At 44.1% G+C, this 24,362-nt stretch overlaps 1 long non-coding RNA gene across 1 annotated transcript in view; it reads left to right on the forward strand.

Annotated features, from left to right (window-relative positions):
* Positions 1 to 7,192, forward strand: part of LOC119955057 — a 221,798-nt gene extending 214,606 nt beyond the window's left edge. Inside the window, exon 4 of the long non-coding RNA XR_005458375.1 lies at positions 7,015 to 7,192. This is a non-coding gene — a long non-coding RNA (uncharacterized LOC119955057). The remainder of the gene's footprint in view (positions 1 to 7,014) is intronic.
* The last annotated feature ends 17,170 nt before the right edge of the window (positions 7,193 to 24,362 follow it).

A 24,362-nucleotide genomic window follows, 5' to 3' on the forward strand; every position in this document is an offset into this window, starting at 1 on the left:
GCAGAGGGAGACATTGCACAATGTACCTGCAAACAAGCGCAATTTTCTCATAACTGTCACTAAGAAATCCAACGAGGAATTCAGGAGAAACTTCCTCCCTGAAGAGTTTGGTCAGGTAGCAGAAGCCACTAATGCATGAAGTGGTCAAGGCATAGATCATAGAATTTACAGTGCAGAAGGAGGCCATTCGGCCCATCGAGTCTGCACCGGCTCTTGGAAAGAGCACCCTACCCAAGCCCAAACTCCCACCCTATCCCCATAACCCAGTAACCCCACCTGGCGCGAAGTGCAATTTTGGTCACTAAGGGCAATTTAACATGGTCAATCCACCTAACCTGCACATCTTTGGACTGTGGGAGGAAACCGGGGCACCGGAGGAAACCCACGCGCACACGGGGAGGACGTGCAGACTCCGCACAGACAGTGACCCAAGCCGGGAATCGAACCTGGGACCTTGGAGCTGTGAAGCAATTGTGCTAACCACTATGCTACAGTGCTGCCCATACGGCATGGACGCAGTTAAAGTGAAGCTAGATAAGTACACAAAGGAGAAAGGCATTAAAGAATATAATGATTGGGTTAAGGTGATGACAGGATGAAATGATGATAGGATGAGATGAAATAATGAGGGAGGAGGTTCATGTGTAGTATAAGCTCTAGCTGTGACCTCTTGGGTTGAATGGCCTTTTTCTGTGCGATGCATTCCATGTGCTGCCGTTTATGAATTGATTTGGAGTGACTTTTCTGTAGCTATTTAGTTGTGAACTCGTTAAAAAGGCAATCATAAAAATTATAAAGCTGAGTGGGACACATAGCCTCTTACTGGAGAGCACCATACACACAGGGTTCCTGCTACAAGCCATATCATTGCAGAATAAATACCAAGTAAAGGCGACACGTTTTTTGCAGGGGCGGGGTCATAGAAATCTGCAGTCTCCCTTGATTGCTTCAGTGCATCATCTTGTGGCTGAACTGGGATTAAATGTCTGGGAGAGAGATTTGGCTCAAGCTCAGCTGGAGTCAGACAGTTGTGAGAAAACCACAGAAGACCAGAGGAATGTACCTTAAATTCAAAACTATTTAAACAGCAGCAAAATATGTTCAAGAGATAAGCCACAGTTGATCTGTTCCACAGCAGACGATAACCAACTGGTTTTCCCCTCTGTGACTGCAGGACGGTGTTTCGTACGCAGTTGCAGTTTTTATCAATATCTTACTGTTATGTTTTTACTCACAGGATAAGCGCGAGTGACTTAACCAGTTGTCAGAGTTTATTGTAGAGGCATGACTTGCTCACAGGTTAGGATGGATGAGAGTCAAAACTCCCACGTGCTCTCTGATGATGTCACCAGATAATCATGAGACAGTCTATACCGAGGCATTGGTTGCAATAATATACCCCCACTTTACTCCTGTAGTGTGACAACAAATATTAACTAAAACTTTTACTCACGGTGAACAGTGATGATTTAACCAAGTATTATTATACAATTACATACACACACATCAGTACGGGTCTTTTAGGTGGCTGTTGTTTCTGCTCAGGCAGAATCCCTTATTCAGGAATGTTTGTTTTCACACTCTAGGTAGTCTGTTCCACACTTGGCTCAGGCACATCATCTAATAAAGTTTGTTCTTCTTCATCTTCTACAGATACTGTTGGTTCAACTGGTGTAGAATCTGAATTTGACTCAGTCGTGATCCTTGGTTCAGGGATTTCCAAACCGTGAGTGTCTGATGTTGGCCTTTCAGATAACAACTCTTGCAAATTCTCTTTTCGAAGCAAGCATTTGATCGGTGTGTCTCCTCCATACTCTCATCAATGGTTTGCACCATATAAGAAGTAGGCCCCATCTTTGAGAGTTTTGTGAAAGGTATCCATTTCTCACCTGAAGAGTACTTTCTTGTTAAAATTCTTTCTCCTTGCTCAAAACCTCATGGTTTCGACGTCTGTTCACGACGAGTAACTTGGTTTTGTTCTTGTTGCTCTACAACGATAGTAATGTCAGGTGGTAAGAGCAAATCAAACTTAGTCCTCAACTTCCATTTTAAGAACAATATTGCTGGCGGGTTTTGGGTCATCACATGGGCAATGTGATGACCCAAATGAGAAACTTGTTTACTCTCTTAGCTAATGGTCCTTTATCCTTTGACACTTCGATCGCATTCTTCAATGACGACACCAGCCTCTCCGCCAATCTGTTTGTGGATGGATAAGGCACAGATTTTCTATGTTACATGCCATTGTTTCAAAGGCAGTCTACGAATTACTTGGGACATGAACTGAGTCTTGTTATCACTGACTAGCTGTTTCGGTTTGCCAAACCGTGCAAATACTTCGTCCAGATGTTCAATTGTCTTTTTTCCGTCGACATCGACTTCATTATCAATATTTCAGGCCATTTGGAATGTGCATCCACTAGGACAAGAAACATATATCCTTCAATTGGTCCCACAAAATCGATATGTACTCTTTGAGATGGTTGCTTTGGCTAATCCCAAGTGTGAAGTGGTTGAAAGGTGAAGTATTTTCCATCACAAGATTGACATTGACCTACTCTTTCTTCAATCGGGGAGTCTAGTTCCGGCCACCAAATTTAACTCCTTGCGAGCTCTTTCATATGTACAGCTCCTGGATGTCTTTCATGGAGTTAATGCTGTATTCGACTCAGCAAGCACAGAGGAACGATGATTCGGATCCTCCACATAAGTACTCCCTTTTGTACTGTTAATTCAAGTTCCCTTGTTCTGTGTGGCTTGAATTCCAGATTCCTCCTCTGTTTATCGAGTGGTTTACCTTTTAAGATCATGTCCACGACCTTCCCCATTACCAGATATGACCTTGTGTGTCTTTACACTTGAGGTGCAGTAATAGGGACACTATCCACCTGGGAAAATAAACATGGTTCTCCTGTGATTCGGCTTTGTCCCGCATTGGTAAACATAATAGAGCATCGGCATTTGCATGTTGCTCCGATTTTTTGTTTTAATTTTGTAATCGTGGGCTGATAAGATGAGGGACCTTCTCTGCAAATATCTCCCAGCTAGTGATTGTATTCCTTTGTATGAACTAAAAATCATTGTCAACGGCCTGTTTCTGTTAACAGTAAAAAGTCTTCCAAACAAATAATGATGAAATCGTTGACTCCAAATATTATGCTCAAAGTTTCTTCGATTGAGCATAATTCTGTTCAACGCATGTCAACGTTCTCGAAGCTGAAGTCTTTTGTCTCCATTTGGCATGAGACTGCACCCACCCCATAGTGTGATGCGTCACATGCAAGTTGTACTTTCAAAATGAACTGTGAATTATGATTTGTTCAGCACATTTTTGACTCCAGTATATGCCTCTTTTATCCAAGCCCATTGTTGGTTCACACATTATAATGTATAAAGTGTTTTTAATATGGTGCCAGAATTTGGAATATGTTTTCTATAGTAATTGCTGAGTCCCAAAAAAGATCTCAATTGCTATATATTCCGCAATCTTGGTGCAACTGAGATCGTCTTCTTAGGTTCCTTGTGGTAGCTGTCCTTATCGATTACATGGCCATGGTAGCCTATTGATGATATGAAAAATTTGCATTTCTATCTCTTGACGTGAAGAGTGTGTCTTTTAAGACGCCATTTCTATCTCTTGACATGAACATTGTGTCTTTTAAGATGCCCCAATGTGCCAGCAAAACTAAGGAGCTGGTCATTGACTTCAGGAAGCAAAGTATCATACATACCCCTGTCTGCATCAATGGCGTTGAGGTGGAGATGGTTGACAACTTCAAATTCCTAGGAGTGCACATCAACAATCTGCCCTAGCCCACCCACTTCGACGCTACGACCAAGAAAGCACAACAGCGCCTATACTTTCTCAAGAAACTAAGTAAATTTGGCATGTCAACATTGACTCTTACCAATTTTTACAAATGCACCATAGAAAGTATCCTATCTAGCTGTATCACAGCCTGGTATGGCAACTGATTGGCACAAGACCATAAGAAACTACACAGATTCGTAAACACAGCCCAGTCCATCACGCAAACCTGCCTCCCATACATTAACTCTGTCTACGCCTCCCGCTGCCTTGGGAAAGCGAGCTGCAAAATCAAAGACCCCTCACTCCTGGGTTATTCTCTCTTCCAATTCTTCCATCGGGCAGGAGATACAAAAGTCTGAGAACACGCACTAACAGGTTCAAAAATAGCTTCTTCTCCGCTGTTGCCAGACTCCTGAATGACCCCCTTATGGACTGAGCTGATGTCTTCACACATCTACTGAATAGTACTACATTCCGATGCCTGTGCCTATCTATTTACATTGTGTATTTATGTATGTCCTATGTTTTTTCATGTATGGAACGATCTGTCTGGACTGTACGCAGAACAATACTTTTTACTGTACCTCAGTACATGTGTCAATAAATCAAATCAAAATTCCTTTGGTGCTCCTGCTCAGTCCTGCCAATAATTAAGATGCCGTCCAAGTAATATTGAACTTTTTTGGGGCCACTGGAGATTTGGTCCGTGGACTTTGGAATAGGGGCAGTGCTGATATTATTCCGAATGGTCGGTGCTTGTACCTGAACTTGCTTTGTGCATTACAATGGTTAGAAGAGGTAGTGACTCAGTTGATACTTAATCTGAGGGCATGCTTGGAACAAATCTAGTTTACTGAATTTTTGTCCACCTGATAATCCAGCAAATACATCCCCTATTATTGGTAAGGGATACTGGTTGGAACAGAACACTGGTTGCTTGTCATTTTGAAGTCACCAATTCTTACTGAGCCATCTGGCTTGATAACAGGGACAATTGTGGTTGCCCAATCGCTGGTCGTCACACCCTTGGTCACTCCATTTTTGATCAATTCCTCAAGTCCCACTTCATTGTTTGGTTTGATAGCATAAGGCACAGTTCTTGCCAGTAAGCATTTAGGGATACTACCCGGTTTTATCTCGGGTCATACCTCGACTCCGGACATTTCCCTGAAAGTGTTTTCAAATATCTCCTTGTACTTTTCAAAAAGTTTCTGTCATGTGTTCTTTTCATCAATCAATTGGTTCACAGCCTGCCAATTTAGTTCGATTTTGTTCAATCATGCTCTTCCGAAAAGTGCCGGAAAGTTTCCTTTTACCACACGTAGCGGCAATTTTTCAGACTGATCATTTACTTCAACTTTCACAAAGATATAACTCTTCACTGGAACTACCTCATCCATGTACGCTCTCAAGATTAGATCAGCAGTTTTAATCGTACGGTCTTGAGCATTTCTTAATATGATTTTTCAGAGATACGGCTCCTGCATCTACTTCCAATTTAATTTCATTCCCATTTAGTTTCGGATAGACACAAAATCTCGGTGTGTCACCTTGCACAGATTATAGCCTGAGTTTTAGTTCTTTGATCTCCGTAGACATCGTACCTTCCTGGGAATTTTCACCACCTTCGGTCATTCTGTGGACTCCGTTTTGTGGATTTGGGTGCATTCTTGCATTTATCCACCTTCGAGGTTTGAGGATTTTGTTTGGCCCAACGTGCCTTTAATATGTGACCTTTCCTGCCACTGTTACAGCACTTGTTTTCTTGTCACCTGTGGAGAAGTCCCACCTTGGCACATGTATCGCACACTTGCATGTTGAGAGATTTTCTTTTCTCACTATCATCTTGTTTATTTTGGGCACAACTCCAATTACATAGGCACTGCTATTTCAAGTTTGAGTGTTAGAGAGCATTCTGTCAGCAATCGACTCTGGATTGCCTCATTTCTCAATCCGCACACAAGTCTGTCTCGCAGTGTCCCCTCAATGGTTGATCAAAACACTCAACTCTTGGCTGGTCTCCGAAGTATAGTGACAAATTGTGGAATATAAGGCACCCAATTCTTGACTACGTTGATGAAATCTGAATCTCTTGGCTATGATTAATGGTTTGGGCAAGTGGTTTTGTTCAAGGGTCATCAATTCAGGCTTTCCAGGACGGACAAAATTTTATAATAGGGTGTAGGTTTGTCATCCTATTGCCCTCAAGAAAGTTGCTGCTTTAATTTCATCCGGTATACTGTTTGCAGCAGGGTAGTATTGGAATCTCTTCATTGGAATCTATGATTCTGTATTCTCATCGAATGGTTCCATAGAACCCCCTTTTCCTGTCATTACAGTTACCTGTTTTAAGTTGTACTACTTTCTTTAACTTTTCCTCCTCTCTAATCTCTTTTTCTTCCAATTTAATTTGTATATTTTTTATTGTTTCTTTTAAAAAGTAATTCTTGGTTGGACTGTATCTTTAAGAATTTATGCATTACAATTATCAATCTGTTTTAAAAACAAGCAGGTTTCAGCTTTAATCTAGCTCAATGTTGGTTACTATCACAGAATTTTTCCTTTTGGGCAATTACTTCCCAAAAGCAGGTCTCTCTCTCCGGGATTGAAGGATCTGATGCTGCAGTTCGCCACGTGCAAAGACGCGCATGCGAAGACGCGCAGCTGGAAAAACTCCCCAGCTTCAATTTCTATTTCCCGGCTTTCTCTTTTCTAGGTTTCCTTTCTGAGCCAATCGATTGTGAAAATCAACTAGACAACAGTCAACATTCTGGCTGAAAAATGTTCTCTTTTCCTGCCTCCGACTCTCCGAGCGCTCCCGGGTCAGTCACTTAGAAAAATAATTAAGAACCGTCCTGAGAGCTTTCTATCACTTCCAAAATTATTATGTCCTCCCAGCGAGGCTAAAACCCCAATTCCCGACGGCTAATTGTATGCTCATTTTTAGATGATGGAGTGGTCTCCCAAAAATTTTCATATCGAGGTCCAGGTCTGGCTGGTTTTTTTTGTCTATTACTGGAAAAACATTCTCGTCGCCAGCTATGTTTTTAACACTTATGTTTTTGGGGGTTTTACTTTTACTGACAGCATAAACAAAGAATCCCCGAACAGGCGCCAGAATGTGGCGACTAGGGGCTTTTCACAGTAACTTCATTGAAGCCTACTCGTGACAATAAGCGATTTTCATTTCATTTCATTTCCAGGAGTCAAACAGCTTGAGAAACCTGTCAAGAACTCAGCAGCCAATGAATAGAACTGAGCTTCAATATGGAATTGTCTACAGTATGAAACCAAACTCAGACAGAAGCCAGAATGAAAAAACTTGCAAAGGTACAGTAAACAGCATCCACAAAGCAAAAAGGCTACAAGTCCAACCATAGCTGCAATAAAATTAAAGACTGTACAACCACCTTTTCAACCCGTTTGACATCATTGCATTATTATTGACTGGGAAATAACTAACTCTCACTGCACTGAGGCCTCAGATCAACAGTCTGATAAAGCGAATGTTGGGAACAGAATACTGGCTCTCGATAACACAGGTACCTAGACATTAAGAAAACTGCCAAGGCATTGAACATCGTTTCTGAGTTTCACTTATGTAAATCGTGTTGGGCTGGCCTCCCATTTGGATTTGAAAATTGCTTGGGTAATCTTCTGTCAAATGCGAATTAAAACTATACAATCTCCAAGGTGCTGGATGGTAGAAGGGGAGTTAAACCTGCAATCAGTGCCTGCACGTTGACTCAACTGACTCAATGATACATTCACTGATCCTCGCCCATTACCAGAAATGATTGCACATTAACATGTACAATTGGGCAGCACAGTAGTTAGCACTGATTTTTAAAAAATAAATTTAGAGTCCCCAATTATTTTTTTTTCTAATTGAGGGACAATTTAGCCTGGCCAATCCACCTCGCCGGCACATCTTTGGGTTGTGGGGGTGAGGCTCACGCAAGCACGGGGAGACGTGGTTAGCACTGTTGCCTCACAGTGCCAGGGACCAGGTTCAGTTCCGGTCTTGGATGACTGCCTGTGTGAAGTTTGCACACTCTTCCCCTTGTCTGCAGTGGGTTTCCTCCGGGTGCTCCGGTTTCTTCCCACAGTCCAAGATGTGTTGGTTAGGTGGATTAGCCGTGTTAAATTGTCTCTTAAGTATCCAGTGATATACAGATGAGGTTACGGGATCAAGACAGGTGGAATGGTGCTCTTTTGTAGGATCAATACAAACTCGATAGGCCGAATGGCCTCCTTCTGCACTGTGGTGATTCTATGAACATTAATATTTAAATCTGCTCTGGAAATACATTAAAATCATATCCTCCATTTAATGACCCTCAAGAGATTACTGAAAAGAATGCAACAATGTTCTTCCCTGTGCCACCACTACGCCCACCCGCCCACGACCCACTCTCCTGAACAAAAACGAATAGCAGTTACTAACAGGTCAATGGTACAAAGTTACTTTGCTGCAAAGCGTTTTGTTCTTAAAGGAGGTAAGCCACGTATTAAAAAACACTGCAACAGGACCAAATTCAGTTCAGAATTTCTGTGCAGCCTTCATCGCACATTATCTGAACTTTGTGATCATCTTGTTTGAAATGCTGAGTTACTACCACAGTTTAAATAACAGTGCCCGCATCAGCAGGGGTTTTTGGGTGCGAGCCCCCAGGTCTGGTGCATTAAGCAACTGACTTTTGAGAAACCAACATTTTCAGGCTTGCTTAAAATGCTGAAACACCTTATCACAGCCTCAAATATTCTCAAGTACCTCGTATAAAGAGTGCATGACTGCTATTATACAAAGGCAGTAATTGCCCATCAGCATTATCACACAAAAGGCAATAAAGATGATCAGATGATCTGTTTTTTTGTGGCATTTGGTTGGGTAGTATGCTAATCCAGACGCTGAAAATGCCCTGCTATGGTGTCAAAGGCACCCGCCTGAAAAGACAGGAGAGATCTTTGTTTTAAAATCTCACTTGAAAGACGGTACCTTCGACAATGCCGCATTCTCTCAGTACTGCAGCCTGTGTCAGCCGAGACTATGATGTGAAGGCTTGAATCCCCAACGTTCCGACAGCCCTGCTCTCAGTCAAGTTGGCACTGATAGGTGCCATGAAGGCCAAACTGGGAAAGAATCTGGCTGAAACTTTTGAAGAGAGGCCAGATTTACTCGGGTACCAGACAGAGAGAGTTTTCAACAGGACCACTTAAAAATACCTTTGGCAGCAGCCAAATAGTTTTATGAGGCACCATTCAAAGACATACATGCGCCCCATTTAGTGAAAGACAATATTCATTTTAGGAAAGACAAGTAACTTTAATGAGGTTAGGGCATTAATTTTGTTCAATTGCCATCTCTTATGCATTAGTACTGTTGAAGGAGTCGACGATGTGTTTTGGGAGAATCCTTAATTATTTCATCAACATGTTGCCTTTTTAAGTAACTAAGACATTCTCATCAACTGGACAACATGCAACTTAATTCACCTAAAATAAAACTCAGATTTTTGGATTTCCTATGACTGGGTCAGTAGTTTATATTCAACAATGTCATATTCAGCCCTTGTTAAATGGTGCAAACAAACAAGCAACTTTCACACCACACAAATGCCAGGCAATAACCATTTTCAGTAAGAGAGAATCCACCACTATCAACATCCTGGTGGTTTCCATTGACCAGAAACTGAACTGGACTAGTCATATAAATACTGTGGCTACAAGAGTAGATCAGAGGCTGTGAATTCTGCAAGATAGATCCACCATCTATAAGGCGCAAGTCAGAAAATTGATGGAATGCCCTCCACTTACCTGGAAGAGTGCAGCACCAACACTCAAGAAGCTCAATATAGAACATAGAACAGTACAGCACAGAACAGGCCCTTCGGCCCTCGATGTTGTGCCGAGCCATGATCACCCTACTCAAACCCACGTATCCACCCTATACCCATAACCCAACAACCCCCCCCTCCCTTAACCTTACTTTTTAGGACACTACGGGCAGTTTAGCATGGCCAATCCACCTAACCCGCACATCTTTGGACTGTGGGAGGAAACCGGAGCACCCGGAGGAAACCCACGCACACACGGGGAGGACGTGCAGACTCCGCACAGACAGTGACCCAGCCGGGAATCCAACCTGGGACCCTGGAGCTGTGAAGCATTTATGCTAACCACCATGCTACCACATCTAGCATATCTTCCAGGAGTAAACCTGGATATCTTCCAGGAGTAAACCTGGAGCTCACTTTAACTGGCATCCCATCCAATACCTTCCAACATTCACTCTTCATCGCCAAGGCACAGTAGCAGCAGTGTGTAACATCTACATGATGCACTGCAGGAACTCAGCAAGGCACCTTCGACAGCACCTTCCAAACCAGCGACCCCTACCACCTAGAAGGACAAGGGCAGTAGATGCATGGGCACACCACCATCTGCCAGTTCCCCTCCTGTGAAGCATTTATGCTAACCACCATGCTACCACATCTAGCATATCTTCCAGGAGTAAACCTGGATATCTTCCAGGAGTAAACCTGGAGCTCACTTTAACTGGCATCCCATCCAATACCTTCCAACATTCACTCTTCATCGCCAAGGCACAGTAGCAGCAGTGTGTAACATCTACATGATGCACTGCAGGAACTCAGCAAGGCACCTTCGACAGCACCTTCCAAACCAGCGACCCCTACCACCTAGAAGGACAAGGGCAGTAGATGCATGGGCACACCACCATCTGCCAGTTCCCCTCCAAACCACACGCCTAAACTTGGAAATATATCACCATTCCTTCACTGTCGCTGGGTCAAAATCCTGGAACTCCCTAACAGTAGGACTGCAGGGGTTCAAGAAGGCCACCTTCGTAAGGTTAATTACAGACGGGCAAAAAATGCTGGCCTAGCCAGTGATGCCCAAATCCTATGAAATAATTTTTCAAAACCGCCATTCTTCTGTAACTTACAGAACACCTACTGTCAATATTGAATGAGATTGCTGTGTTTTGTAACCAATGATGTGAATTCAGAATGGACTATTGTAAATGTAAATTTACCCTCCCGATTGAGCTGTCGGAGTGGTGGCGTCTCCATCACCTCTCATAATCACAGTTCTGACATCAAGTCCACAAAATGCTACACCCTATGTATACCAATGATCTGCAACAATCATGGAACTAAGGGCTTGCTGTGTTAATTAGATTCAAGCCAGATGTTGAAGTATGCAACAGGACACAGATCTTTTCCTTATTGCTAAGTTAACTTACAGGGTGCTACATTACAGATCTCTGCCTCCTGTCAAGAAATCCAATGTTCCATCAGACTCTCTTCATATTCTTTTAAATGGGACAAAGATATAATTAAATTAAACAAGAATGGCAGGGGCGATAGCCCCCTGGCGGGGAACTGTAACTAGAACAAAATGGCAAAGGAAACTTAACTAAACCAAAATGTCGTTGCCTGGGTGGGTGATGATGCACCCCAGCCCCCACGGTGCCCACCATTCACTGGAGGCTGAAGTGTGCCGGTGGACACCATATACTCCCTCGCAGAGGCCATTCAGCCACAAACGTAGCCGCAGTAGAGAGTCAGACAGTCTGGTCAGACAACCTTCTCACGGACTTACTGATGGCATACTTGGGCCAATCCTAGTTGCAAGCTCAGACTCTCTTTCTACTCATTTTAATATAAACCAAAAAATAAATTAAGCAAAAATGACCAAGGAGTGACAGTCCATGGTTGGGCAATTTAAATAAAACAAAATGGAAAAGGAAACTTAATTAACTAAACAAAAATGTAATTTCCCAGCCACAAATGTAGTCACGGTAGAGGGGCAGACATTCAGGTCAGAAGACCCCCTCGAGCATCCGCTCCTTGGAACCGTTAATAGCCACCATGACCAGGCTCTACAAATAGGTCCCCCTCCTCCTTGCCCCCTCCACATTGGGTGACCGAGGATTAGGAGCATGGGGCTGAAGTGCAATGGAAAGTTGAGGAGCAGCCCCCCTTTAAATAACTATGAAGGGGCTGAAACCTCGGGAAATATATATAAATGTGGAACACGGACTCCCTTTGGCCACAGAAAACACATGTGGCCTGAGACTCTGTGAACCACCTTCATCTAGGATTACCTGACATCTGCTGCGTGCCAAACCTTCCATGTCAGGTCCCCGATGGAAAAATGAAAGACCCAAACAGACAGCCCTCCACTGGGTACTTGCACCGCCAGACACCAGAATGGAACACCAAGGAGTGTCCTGATGTTGGAGGACGGCAAGAAGGTGGAAGGTGAACAGCTGTAGGGCGATGGAATGGCACGGAGGGAATATTCACAACGCAGCTCAAATTGTGAGGTTGCGGCTTCTGAGGGAGGTATCGGGGTGCAGGAGAAATGTGGAATTCTATGCAAATGGGAGTCAGTTTGGACTGTGGTCTGCCGCACACTTGATCCACCTCGACGCCACAAGTGTCGTTGGGTCCGGGCACCACAGTTTTCGGGCTGTGGATGGATTTGGCCGCGAGTTGGATATTAGCTGACACACGCCTGGCGAGTTCTTGCAGCAGCATCCAGCCCGCTCCTCCACCATCCAGCACGTCCCCGACTCTGGTCACTCCAGCAGCCCGAGCCCTTTCTTCCATCAGCCATCTGAACCTGTATTAATGGGGCATGGAATCCTGAGCAGCGGCTCAGTTCCACACTCAGTTGTATAGCCCTTGTTCCAGTCAATCTATGGCCCCTACTTACCCTCCTATCTCTTTCTGCAGTACTGCTACGTGACCTTTCCCTCTCTTCTGTTGCAAGAACATGATAATTTCCTCGGGCCGACATGACTAGACTAGACTAGAACCGTACAGCACAGAACAGGCCCTTCGGCCCTCGATGTTGTGCCGAGCAATGATCACCCTACTCAAACCCACGTATCCACCCTATACCCGTAACCCAACAACCCCCCCCCCCCTTAACCTTACTTTTTAGGACACTACGGGCAATTTAGCATGGCCAATCCACCTAACCCGCACATCTTTGGACTGTGGGAGGAAACCGGAGCACCCGGAGGAAACCCACGCACACTCGGGGAGGACGTGCAGACTCCGCACAGATAGTGACCCAGCCGGGAATCGAACCTGGGACCCCGGAGCTGTGAAGCATTTATGCTAACCACCATGCTACCGTGCTGCCCTTCAAGCTTCAAGATTTCAAGATCTGATTGATTGATTGATATTTATTGTCACATGTACCGAAGTACAGTGAAAAGCATTTTTCTGCGGCCAAGGGAACGTACACAGTATAGTACATAGTATGTACAAAAGAATAAAAGAAAAATCTGCTGTGTAAACGTTAACTCACACTATGTTCCCTTCCTTTCCACCATCTTGAACATTTAGCAATGTTTGGATTTGCCAAGGTCTTTCCCTGCTCTCCCTAAAATAGTCACATTCCTCCAAACACTGTCCGGGCACCACAGTTTTCGGGCTGTGGATGGATTTGGCCACGAGTTAGAATGGAACATTCTAGTACATACATTACGCTTGTACCGACTTTTTGGACATTGTTATTTGTGAAAAAACAGCCCGATCCCATGCATCTACATTACTTTGTCTATTATTAAGAAAACCTGTCAGAAAAACCGAAGAATTCATAATATTTTTCGGTTGGTTATCTTCTGGTGATATTTTTAAACTGTTGGGGTTTGTGAGCGATACTTTATGCAAAGGACAGGGTGACTGTGTGAATATAAACTGGAGATTTGCCACGGTAATGAGACGAGCAACACTTCAAAAAGATGTTTACCTAAGCTAATTTACTAAGGATGGTTACAGATCAGGAATAGATTGAAATGGGTTGTTGTGATTCAAAACAGAAGATTTGCAAGGTTTGAAAGATGGGTGTCACAGGTAAAGTGTGCACAGATTGAGTTTGTTTTGAAAATTCTGAAAGCTAAAGAGATGAAATTAATTAATTCTGGGAGAGAGCAGTTATAAAGAGACTGGGAGAGACAATGGAAAGATCGAAGGGAAAGAACATATTGAAGGCAATCTTGAAAGCTATGAAGGGGACTGTTTTTGATCTCAGCAGGTGTAGCTGGTCAAACTTGAAGCAAGCAGTGTGGATGAAGCCCGGCCTGAAAAGCCAACTGCTGGTAACCTCAGAGAGCACCCCAGTGGAGAATTAACATCACTGCATGGTAATGGTTACTGGACGTTTACAGATAAGGTGTTGCTGAACAGATAGAGAATGTTATACTTGGAACTGTTTTAAAGTATTGATACTGTGTGAAGTCACTGTCTTATTTAAATGTCATTCTATTTTATTTTATTGTTTTTCCCCATTTCTTAACAAACTTTACTTTACTATAAAATCATGAAGGGTAGCAGGGTAGCATGGTGATTAGCATCAATGCTTCACAGCTCCAGGGTCCCAGGTTCGATTCCCGGCTGGGTCACTGTCTGTGTGGAGTCTGCACATCCTCCCCCCGTGTGCGTGGGTTTCCTCCGGGTGCTCCGGTTTCCTCCCACAGTCCAAAGATGTGCGGGTTAGGTGAATTGGCCATGCTAAATTGCCCGTAGCGTCCTAATAAAAGTAAGGTTAAGGGGGGGGGGTTGTTGGGTTACGGGTATAGGGTGGATACGTGGGTTTGAGTAGGGCGATCATGGCTCGGCACAACATTGAGGGCCGAAGGGCCTGTTCTGTGCTGTACTGTTCTATGTCTATGTCTAGTCGGGGACACCATTTCTGGATTTCAAAACCTCTCCTCATACTGTACAAACTGCAAACACGAACATGACAGAAATTCTTTCAAGTTTCTCTTCTGAGATTTGAACAGCTCAGTATTTACCATCAGCCATATTATTAACACTATCGTCATCCAGCCCTCTTATCTACTGTATCCTGTGCCTCATTACTGTCAAATATACTAGGCTGTAATGTACAAAGTGCCCCATCACTTTAATAGCATGTCTAATCGGCCTGTTGACGAGATGCAATAAGCTGCTAATTGGGTAAACTGCAAATCCACTGATGTTGCAAAGACAATTGTGTTCATCGTGTTCAATGCCAATTTAATTTCAACCTTTTTCATGACTTACTCAGGGGGTATCGCATTAGATACTCCATCTGTGGTCATGGAGTGGCTTACCCCAGCTATTTTACGTGGAATTACAACTTTCACTGATTTCAACCTGCTGTCATCCCCAAACATTAAGTAGAAGCTTCATATTCTGTAACTTTGCCTGCACAGAATAAATCCAAATAACATTTCAACCAATCAGTAACCAATGAGTTCCACATGCTATGCATGTGCAACCACTGTCCGGCAGGGCACAATTAAATGAAACTATGACTAGTAGTCACTACATTCTGAACAGGATAATTCTCGAAGATTCATCAACATTGTCGTGTTCCCCTTCCGAACCTTCCATGATGTGCTTCTCCTGAAGAACATTCTTGTTCCACCTTGGACACTTTACTGCGTGATGATATTTCAAATTACATCTGAATCGCCTGCTAATAATTCTCTGGGCATTCCCGCACTTCGTTTTTTCTGTCGGCATTCCTCAATTCCAGTCATTCGGAGCTGTCTCCATCCTCATTTCTTTTGCCTGTCATTCTTCTGTTGTACTGACACATGCGCCCCATATCTGAAAGGCCTTAAAATGTGGCAAGCATTGAAAGCTCCATCATCTATGACACCACTCAATATCCCATTTATACCATGAAGTCCCCTGGAATGAATGACTCCTTTCCCAGGATTTTTAAAAAAAACTTTTATATCTCAAAAAACAGGTCTCTCTCCGAGAATGTAACTTGTGTTAACACCAGTCGCATACTCATGGGCAACAATTTAGCACAGTCCAACAACTTGAAATAAAGCACTGAACCAGGAATTTCCAAATAGAATTTCTGCAATCTTGTGAATCATAGAATTCACAGTGCAGAAGGAGGCCATTCGGCCCCTCAAGTCTGCACTGGCCCTTGGAAAGAGCACCCACTTAAGCCCACACTTCAAACCTATCCCTGTTACCCAGTAGCCCCACCTAACCTTTTTTGGACACCAAAGGCAATTTAGCATCACTAATCCATCTAGCCAATCCATCTAACCTGCACATCTTTGGAGGAAACCCACGCAGACAGAGGGAAAACATGCAGACTCCACACAGACAGTTACCCATACCGGGAATGGAACCTGGGACACTGGAGCTGTGAAGCAACTGTGCTAACCTCTGTGCTACCCCTGTGATAACATGTTGCCCCTGTTGCATTGCATTATCCATTCTTCTATGGATTAACCCATGGAATATTACTAAAATGATCAAAATCTGGCCATCCACATCTGTATCCAATAGATTGTCTAAGTTTTATCCATTAAAATTAATACATTAGCCAAACCTTCCGAAATGTCCAACTGATGAGCCGCTAGTTCCGACAATACTTTGTACCTAGGGGCTGGTTTAGCACACTGGGCTAAATCGCTGGCTTTTAAAGCAGAGCAAAGCAGGCCAGCAGCACGGTTCCATTCCTGTACCAGCCTCCTCGAACAGGCGCCAGAATGTGGTGACAAGGGGCTTTTCACAGTAACTTCATTGAAGCCTACTCGTGACAATAAGCGATTTTCATTTTCATTCATTTCATACCTGATCCGGCTTTTGTTAGAAAGTGAGAGTGCCAAGGCCATACTTCGTTTCCTCTTCAGTCAAGACATAACCAGATGACCAATGGAAAAATAAGTAGATATTGGGCACGGGCTAAGATTCAGAGAACAACAGTGGGAAATTTCACCTTTAAACTTGGTTTCATCCATTCTTTTCAAAAGTGACTCAAATTACAATCTTTGGTCCGGAAAATGATTTCTTCGTTGTTTCCAATCTTCACCTTTAGATAAACATTCTCTGCTGCCATGTTAAATAGATCCGAGTCAAGTGGTGATATACAAAAAATGACACAGATCTTTTTCCTTGCTACTAGGTTTATTCACAGGATGCAGCATTAGAGATCTCTACCCCCTAACTACGAATAGAGTGTTCCAGCTGATTCTCTTTATAAAATCAAATTAACAAATGGCCAAATTAACAATTAGCTATTTAAAGGTGATAGAACCTTAAAGGGGCACTGTAATAAAAAGACAAACAAATCTTAAAGGAAACTTATGAAATTGAATTAAAATGTGGTTTTAGGGGCCAATGATGCACCCCAGCCCCAGTGGTGTTCACTAGGCCCGGAAGGCCTCAGCATACCAGTGGACACTGTATGCTCCCTCGCCAAGGACAGTTTAACGTAGCCGTGGAACTGGAGGAAATTCAGGCCAGGTTCCCAACCCCAGCCCTGACCACCAAAGCAATCTACCACAACCCATGAATGCTGAGTTGGAATGAGGGGCTGGTTTAGCATAGTGGGCTAAACAGCTGGCTTATAATGCAGAACAAGGCCAACAGCGCGGGTTCAATTCCCGTACCAGCCTCCCCAAAAAGGCGCCGGAATGTGGCGACTAGGGGCTTTCCGCAGTAACTTCATTGAAGCCTACTTGTCACAATAAACAATTATTATTATTATGCGTGGAACATTGACTCCTCAAGGCTGCAGAAACACAGGTGGCCTGGGAGTCCGTGAACAATTGGAAATTACGATTGTTTGGGAGTGTTGCATGCAGCACTGACCACACTGGATCCTCAGAGTGAAGGAGGACGACCCCTTCGTAGAGAGCCCTCCACTCTGTACCCCCACAACCAATGGGCAGCTGGACGGAATGCAATGGTGTATCCAGATAGGCGAGGGCATGAAGTGTATGCAGCCGCAGCCCATACAGAAAACTCCTCCGTGCCCAACGACAGAGCACAGAGGGAATCAAAAAGTGAACAAATAGAACAGAATATTTTTTTTAAAACAGCGCAAAAGAACAATAAGTGAAAAGGCGTTAGTTTAAAAAGTTCATGAAATGAAGGAATCAGGCAGAGTTAAATTCGACACAAATTTAAAACAATCTTCAACTTTTGCTCTGTCATGAAACCATGTATATTTGATCCTCTCTTTAGGCTGAAGAATTTCCCAAAGTCAAAATAGTAAAGTGATCGAACGCTGTGCTTTGACTTGCAGTGAGAGAGCAAACAAATAAAACCGTGATTCAGTAGCACTGGGTTTACACCCTCATAAATTGCTTCACTCCAAAGCAGAATTATAGGCTGTCCCAGAGAGGGAGCAGGATTAGAGCTCTGCAACAAAGCTAAATCAGTCGGACTGACGTGGACCCAATTCCCATAGCAGTACAACACTGAACTACATGATATTCTGTGTAAAAAAAAAAGATAATTCTTCAGCTCCTACAAGTTCCAGATCAAATCGGTTAGTTTGGGTGGACATAATCAGCAGTGTGAAAACAAAGGGAGGCATAGTCCAAAGATGTGCGGGTTAGGTGGATTGGCCATGCTAAATTGCCCGTAGTGTAAGGTTAATGGGGGGATTGTTGGGTTACGGGTATACGGGTTACATGGGTTTAAGTAGGGTGATCATTGCTCGGCACAACATCGAGGGCCGAAGGGCCTGTTCTGTGCTGTACTGTTCTATAACGGCAATGTATTATTTGGCTGATTCACTTGAGGGAAAGACTGAATAACTCAGCAGGTTAATGAAGGCCACATGACCACAACAAACACAGAAGAGCTTTGGAACATCGTACTTTTGACCTCAAGTTACCACAAATTGGGCTGAAGATCAATGGTTAATATATGTTGGATATTTCTTTGATCATTAACTTTAATATTTGCTGTTTGCTTTGCATTGATTCCCACACGTGGCAAAACACCATTCATTAAAAAAAAGCAAAGACTTGGGCCTTTCACAGTCATTGAAGCATTTCTGATGGAAATAAAGCAACCAAATGCAACAAGGTCTCTCAATCAGCAGGTTGAATGGGCTATGGGATGTTTTACGTTCATCTCAGCGGGCAGATAGGAGGCCTCAGTTTAACCTTTCATCTGAAAGACGGCACCTCAAAAAAATACAGCAGTCCTTCGGTACCGCATTAAATTTCAGCGCAGATTCCATATTCATATCTGAAGAGCAGCACGGTATTCTCCAAGTGACTTGCCCAACATTCATCCCTCAACAAACATCACAAAAACAAATATCAACCCATTATTTATCTAATTGCTATTTGCAGGACCAGATGGGAATCAAATTACATTCCATGTTTGCAAAGGTACAACAGTATCGTAACTTTATTTTATCCTTAATTTTAACCCTTTTTTGCTCATTCATCTTTTCCCTAGCATTTCTTACCTACTAGCCTGCACCCAGTTTCTTCCCATCCCCATTGTACTGTCAAGTGTTCATCAGCATCTTATCATTTGATCCTCCGAAGCAAAACAAAAAGAGCAATGCTGAATTCCCACTCAGCAGCATTGGTTTTTCACAACAGGTCGGTATGGAGTCATAGAGGTCTACAGCACAGGAAAGGCCTTTGGCTCATCGCATCTGTGCTGGTCAAAAACAACCACCTAAAGTACCTAATCCTATTTTCAAGCACCTGGCCCATAGCCTCTTGTTCTTGGCGCCATAGGGGCACATTTGAATACTTTTCAACTCTTATGAGGGTCTCTGCCTCCACCACCTTTTCAGGGGGGAGTTCGAGACTCCCATCGCCCTCTGGGGGAAAAGATTTTCCCTCATATCCCCTCGAAGCCTCCTGCCCCTTACCTTAAATCTATTCTCCCTGGTCATTGATCCCTCCACCAAGAGGTAAAGTGTCGTTCTGTCTACTCTATCTGTGCCCCTCATACTTTTCTCAATCATGCCACCCCTCTGTCTCCTCAGCTCCAAGGAAAACATCCCCAGCCTATCTGATCTCGCTTCGTAGCTAAATCCCTCCAGCCCAGGCAACATCCTGGTAAATCTCCTCTGCACCCTTTCCAGTGATATCACATCACTCCTACAAACTGGATTCCAGAACTGCACACAATAGTCCAACTGCGGCCTAAGCAACATTTTTTTGGGTTCCAGCATAACCTCCCTGCTCTTAAACTCTTTGCCTCAGCTAATAAAGACAAGTACACCGTATGCCTTCTTAACCATTGTATCGACCGGCCCTGCTACCTCAAGGAACCAGTGTATATGCACACCAAGGTGCCTCTGACCCTCGGTACTTCCCAGGGTCCTGCCATTCATCATGTATTCCCTTGCCTGGGTTTGTCCTGCCCAAGTGCATCACCTCACACTTATCCGGATTGGATTCCATGTGCCACTGATCTGTATCTGTAAATATACCAGGCTTTCAGCTATCGGCTGAGTTATTCGATATACCAGGCTACTCCCGCTCAAGCACTCCTTTATTCCACCTTTTTGTGGAACATGTCACAGATTGTAGCCAGGTATCTACGAACTGAAAAACCAGGCTGAGCTTCCACCCCTAACTGGCTAGTACAGAATTTATGCATTTTAGCTTTGATTTACCCAACTATTTTGCAGTGGTAACTTTATTGCCGTTACTGCTGCAGAATATTTGTTACATTTTGCAGAGGGGAGGATTTTCTGTAACCACAAGCTTGACAGGTATGGTTTCTCACTTTGGCGAATAAGAAAAATGTTTCTGCATTTATGTAGCACCATTTACAATTCCGGGATGTCCCGAAGTGCCAATGAAATTCTTCTGAGGCCTAGTCACTGCTATAATGTAGGAAACGCAGCAGCCAATCTTTGCAAAGTAAGATCACAAAAACAGCAATGATCTGATGATTAGTCATGGTGGTTGAGAGGGAAAAAGAGTGATCAGACTGTTCTTCCTCCAGCAGTGTCACGGGATCTTCTGCACTTCCTTGAAAGGGCAGACAGGCCTCAGTTCAATGCCTCATCTGAAAGGTGGCACCCGACGATGAAGCACTACCTGGGAAAAAGGGACAAAAAAAAACAATCCAGGAACCCCTCGCCTCCCTTATGTGCCGGAGTGTCTCCAACCCGCACTCCAGATCAATAACGATGAGCCCGAATGACGGAACACAAGCGACATTCCCAGAAGATATGGAACAACAAGACAGTCTCACTGACAACAAAATCCCCAAAAACCACAGTGCCAACTAGTCTCTTGCCTAAACTTTTAATTTGTTTGTTTAAACGTAGCCTGAATTAAAATTAAGATGGCTTTTGTTAAAGAAACAAATTACTTACTGTTCACTCACCCAATTAATCACTCCCAGAACACCACCTCCACGCTCACTGTGAAATCGCTGCCAATGTCACTTTATCAACGTAACGCAGGATTTAAGTCCATGGAATGCACAAAAGTTCCAGCACAATGATTGTTTATTCCGCCGGCACCAAACCGATAAATATATTCATGTGGAAAAGCTTATCTTTAAAAGAATGAACATTTTCCCAATGACAAGCATGGCGCGACACTCCAGACACAGGAAAAAACATCCAAGAGCCCGGCTCTTGCACTCGAAGCAGTCGTTTTGTGGATTTGGTTGCAGAACAGCGGGATCCAACAGAAGTGATTGCAGCAAAGGAAAAGGGTTGGGAGCCATTCCCCTTGAACACATGAGCCTGATTACCCCAGGAAGGGTAACTTCCTCATCTCGGCCTTCTCAGATGCAGCTCTGTTCTGTGCTCTCCTAGGGGGTCCTCCTTGGTCTCTGGCAGTTGTGTGCCTGTTCCAAATCCCCTACCAGTTCTCCAGGCACCCACTGTGGCTTTGAGCTGTTCCTTTCATGGCTCTTCCTCGTAGTACATTACACCTCACCATTCAAGGGCTCCTGCTTCTCCTGTCTGCTCTTGCTGTGTGTGTGCGTCTCTCTTTCTTTCCTGTTATGGCTTCTGCCTCCCATTTCAACCCGTACTCAGGGCTTCAGACTCCATCCCAGTCACCTGCCAGCAGAGATCCAGTCACAGAATCCTTATCAGCCACAGAGAACGCCACACACAAGGTGGGATCCTGTGTCCCTGAACAATGACGCCCTTGGGGGAACTCCCTGCAAACAACGATACACTCCGAGAATTCCCTGCTGACATGGAGACATGAACGTAAATGTTTCATCCAAAAGATGGAACCTCTAGCAACACTGCAGTATCAGTGTCAGGTTTCAGGATTATCGACCATTTTTTCCATAAAAAGGATTTGGTGAAGAAATACATTTAAATTGAAAAAAAACTTTATTTTTAAAAGAGGCAAAAAGTTAACAAGTTAAAGAGTAAAGCACTGAAGGTGTTCCCACAACGACAGAAGATAAGGAGTGATTCATTAGCCTGCCGTGGTACTGGATAAATGCCTCATCCCCAATGTGCTGGGAAGTCCCTGGTCCTGGGTGCTCAGTATGAGTTGTCTAGTATTGTCCCTCCACTCAAAACACCGGGAGGTAGGATAGGAATATAAATGCACACCAACAGAGGGAGTTGCTTTGGGTAGTTTTTCGCATGCTCAGAAAGTAAACATGTCGGAGGGTAGCTCAATGTTATTTGAAGTCAAGGAAGCTGACTCACTGACATGAGTAAACATAGGATGATCATGTGGTACTGTCTGAACTGAGTGAGTCCCTTCATAACTAACGCTGTGCATTACACGTGGTCTGAAATAAACCAGCTTCACAATTCCTATTTCGCCTTGTCTCACTACATTTTCACATTGTTAAGAACCAGACGCATCCCGTTCAGGTGACAAGAGGAACATATTATGACACCCCTGGCTTATGTAATTGTCCAGTTAAATGTTGGGCAGCACAGGAAATGCTCTGAATGCAAGATGCTCAGAACAGTAACAAGAATAATGAGCACTGCTCTCACTGAGGGAATACCTGAGGCAGTGTCAGGTTAGATTAAGGGTTTTATTCCATGATGAAGTGAGATCTCGCCATCTTCCGATTGAAGAGATGCAACCACTGAACCACTAAGTCCAAGGTGCCACCTGCAGAGCATCACAAAGGCCCATACTCCTAATTGGGAATGAACACGGTAAACATGCTTCAAAGTGGCAACATTTTGCAGCCCTGCAGCAGCATCAATATGTCTGCCCTACTTCTCTCCTGAGGCACAGAGGGCATTTAACCAAGTGGAGGAAAGAAGTGAGTTAAAATACTACACTCTGATTTCAACTAGTGTGTATATCTCCTCCAGTACCAGTCAAGATCCGAAGCACCACTTTATTTGCATTGGCCAGAACCAAACAAGCATTAGAGCAAGGTAAGTAAGTGAGGGCTATAGGAGCTCAACACAACAAACAAAATGAGCTCCTCCACCTGAGGCAGGTCCTTGGCTCATATTCTCCTCCATATCTCCCTATCCCGAGCCAGTCTTTTCATTTGACTGTTACTTCATTCAATTTTCACGCCATTCAGCATTGATATTCTCTTCCCCTTTTCCCCTGCAATCTTAGATAGAACATGGAACAGTACAGGCCCTTCGACCCACAATGTTGTGCCGACCACTTATCCTAATCCAAGATCAACCTAACCTACACCCCTTCAATTTACTGCTGTCCCTGTGCCTGTCCAAGAATCGCTTAAATGTCCCTAATGACTCGGACTCCACCACCTCCGCTGGCAGTGCATTCCACCCACCCACCACTCTCTGCGTAAAGAACCAACCTTTGCCATCTCCCCTATACCTTCCTCCAGTCACCTTAAAATTACATCCCTTCATGACAGCCATTTCTGCCATGGGGAAAAGTCTCTGGCTATCTACTCTATCCATGTCTCTCATCACCTTGTACACCTCTATCAATTCACCTCTCTTTCTTCTTCGCTCCAGTGAAAAAAGCCCTAGCAACCTCAACCTTTCTTCATAAGACATGCCCTCCAGTCCAGGCAGCATCCTGGTAAATCTCCTCTGCACCCTCTCCAAAGCATCCACATCCTTCCAGTAATGAGGCGACCAGAACTGGACACAATATTCCAAGTGTGGTCTAACCAGGGTTTTATAAAGCTGCAGCAAAACCTAGTGGCTCTTAAACTCAATCCCCCTGTTAATGAAAGCCAACACACCATACGCCTTCTTAACAACCTATCAACTGGGTGGCATCTTTGAGGGATCTATGTACGTGGACTCCAAGGTTCCTCCATTCCTTCATACTTCCAAGAATCCTGCCTTTTACCCTGTATTCAGCATTCAAATCCGACCTTCCAAAATGAATCACTTCACATTTATCTAGATTGAACTTGTAGTAATCCACGGGAGGCAGGAGGTCCAAGGAATTCCTGCCAGCTGGCATTCCTCTGAGCTTCTTCCTGCTCCTCATGTCTGGATCTGTCACCTCTGTGTCGTCCGCCGGGTCTTTCTCCGAAGTGGGCGGGGTGTACCTTATAGGTGCCCGTCTTTTCCTTGACGACCTCCTTGGAAGTTGTTCTTCCTCCTCCTCGGGGAGAGGTGTCGTGTCGGCCTCGTCGAGCGTGTCCATCTCCGACTCTGATGACTGGAAGACGGGGTCTGGAGAAATTGCTTGGGGCTGGGGTATGGGTATCCTTTCCGTCTGGGTTATCCCAGCTTGAGACGGTCCTGCTTCGCCTGCCTCCAGGTGTGGTTCCGCTGCCCTTATTTGGTCTAGATGTTTCTTCAGCACCTTGCCTCCTATTGAAAC

Source organism: Scyliorhinus canicula, chromosome 20, assembly GCF_902713615.1.
Source record: "Scyliorhinus canicula chromosome 20, sScyCan1.1, whole genome shotgun sequence".
Classification (NCBI taxonomy): Eukaryota; Metazoa; Chordata; class Chondrichthyes; order Carcharhiniformes; family Scyliorhinidae; genus Scyliorhinus; species Scyliorhinus canicula.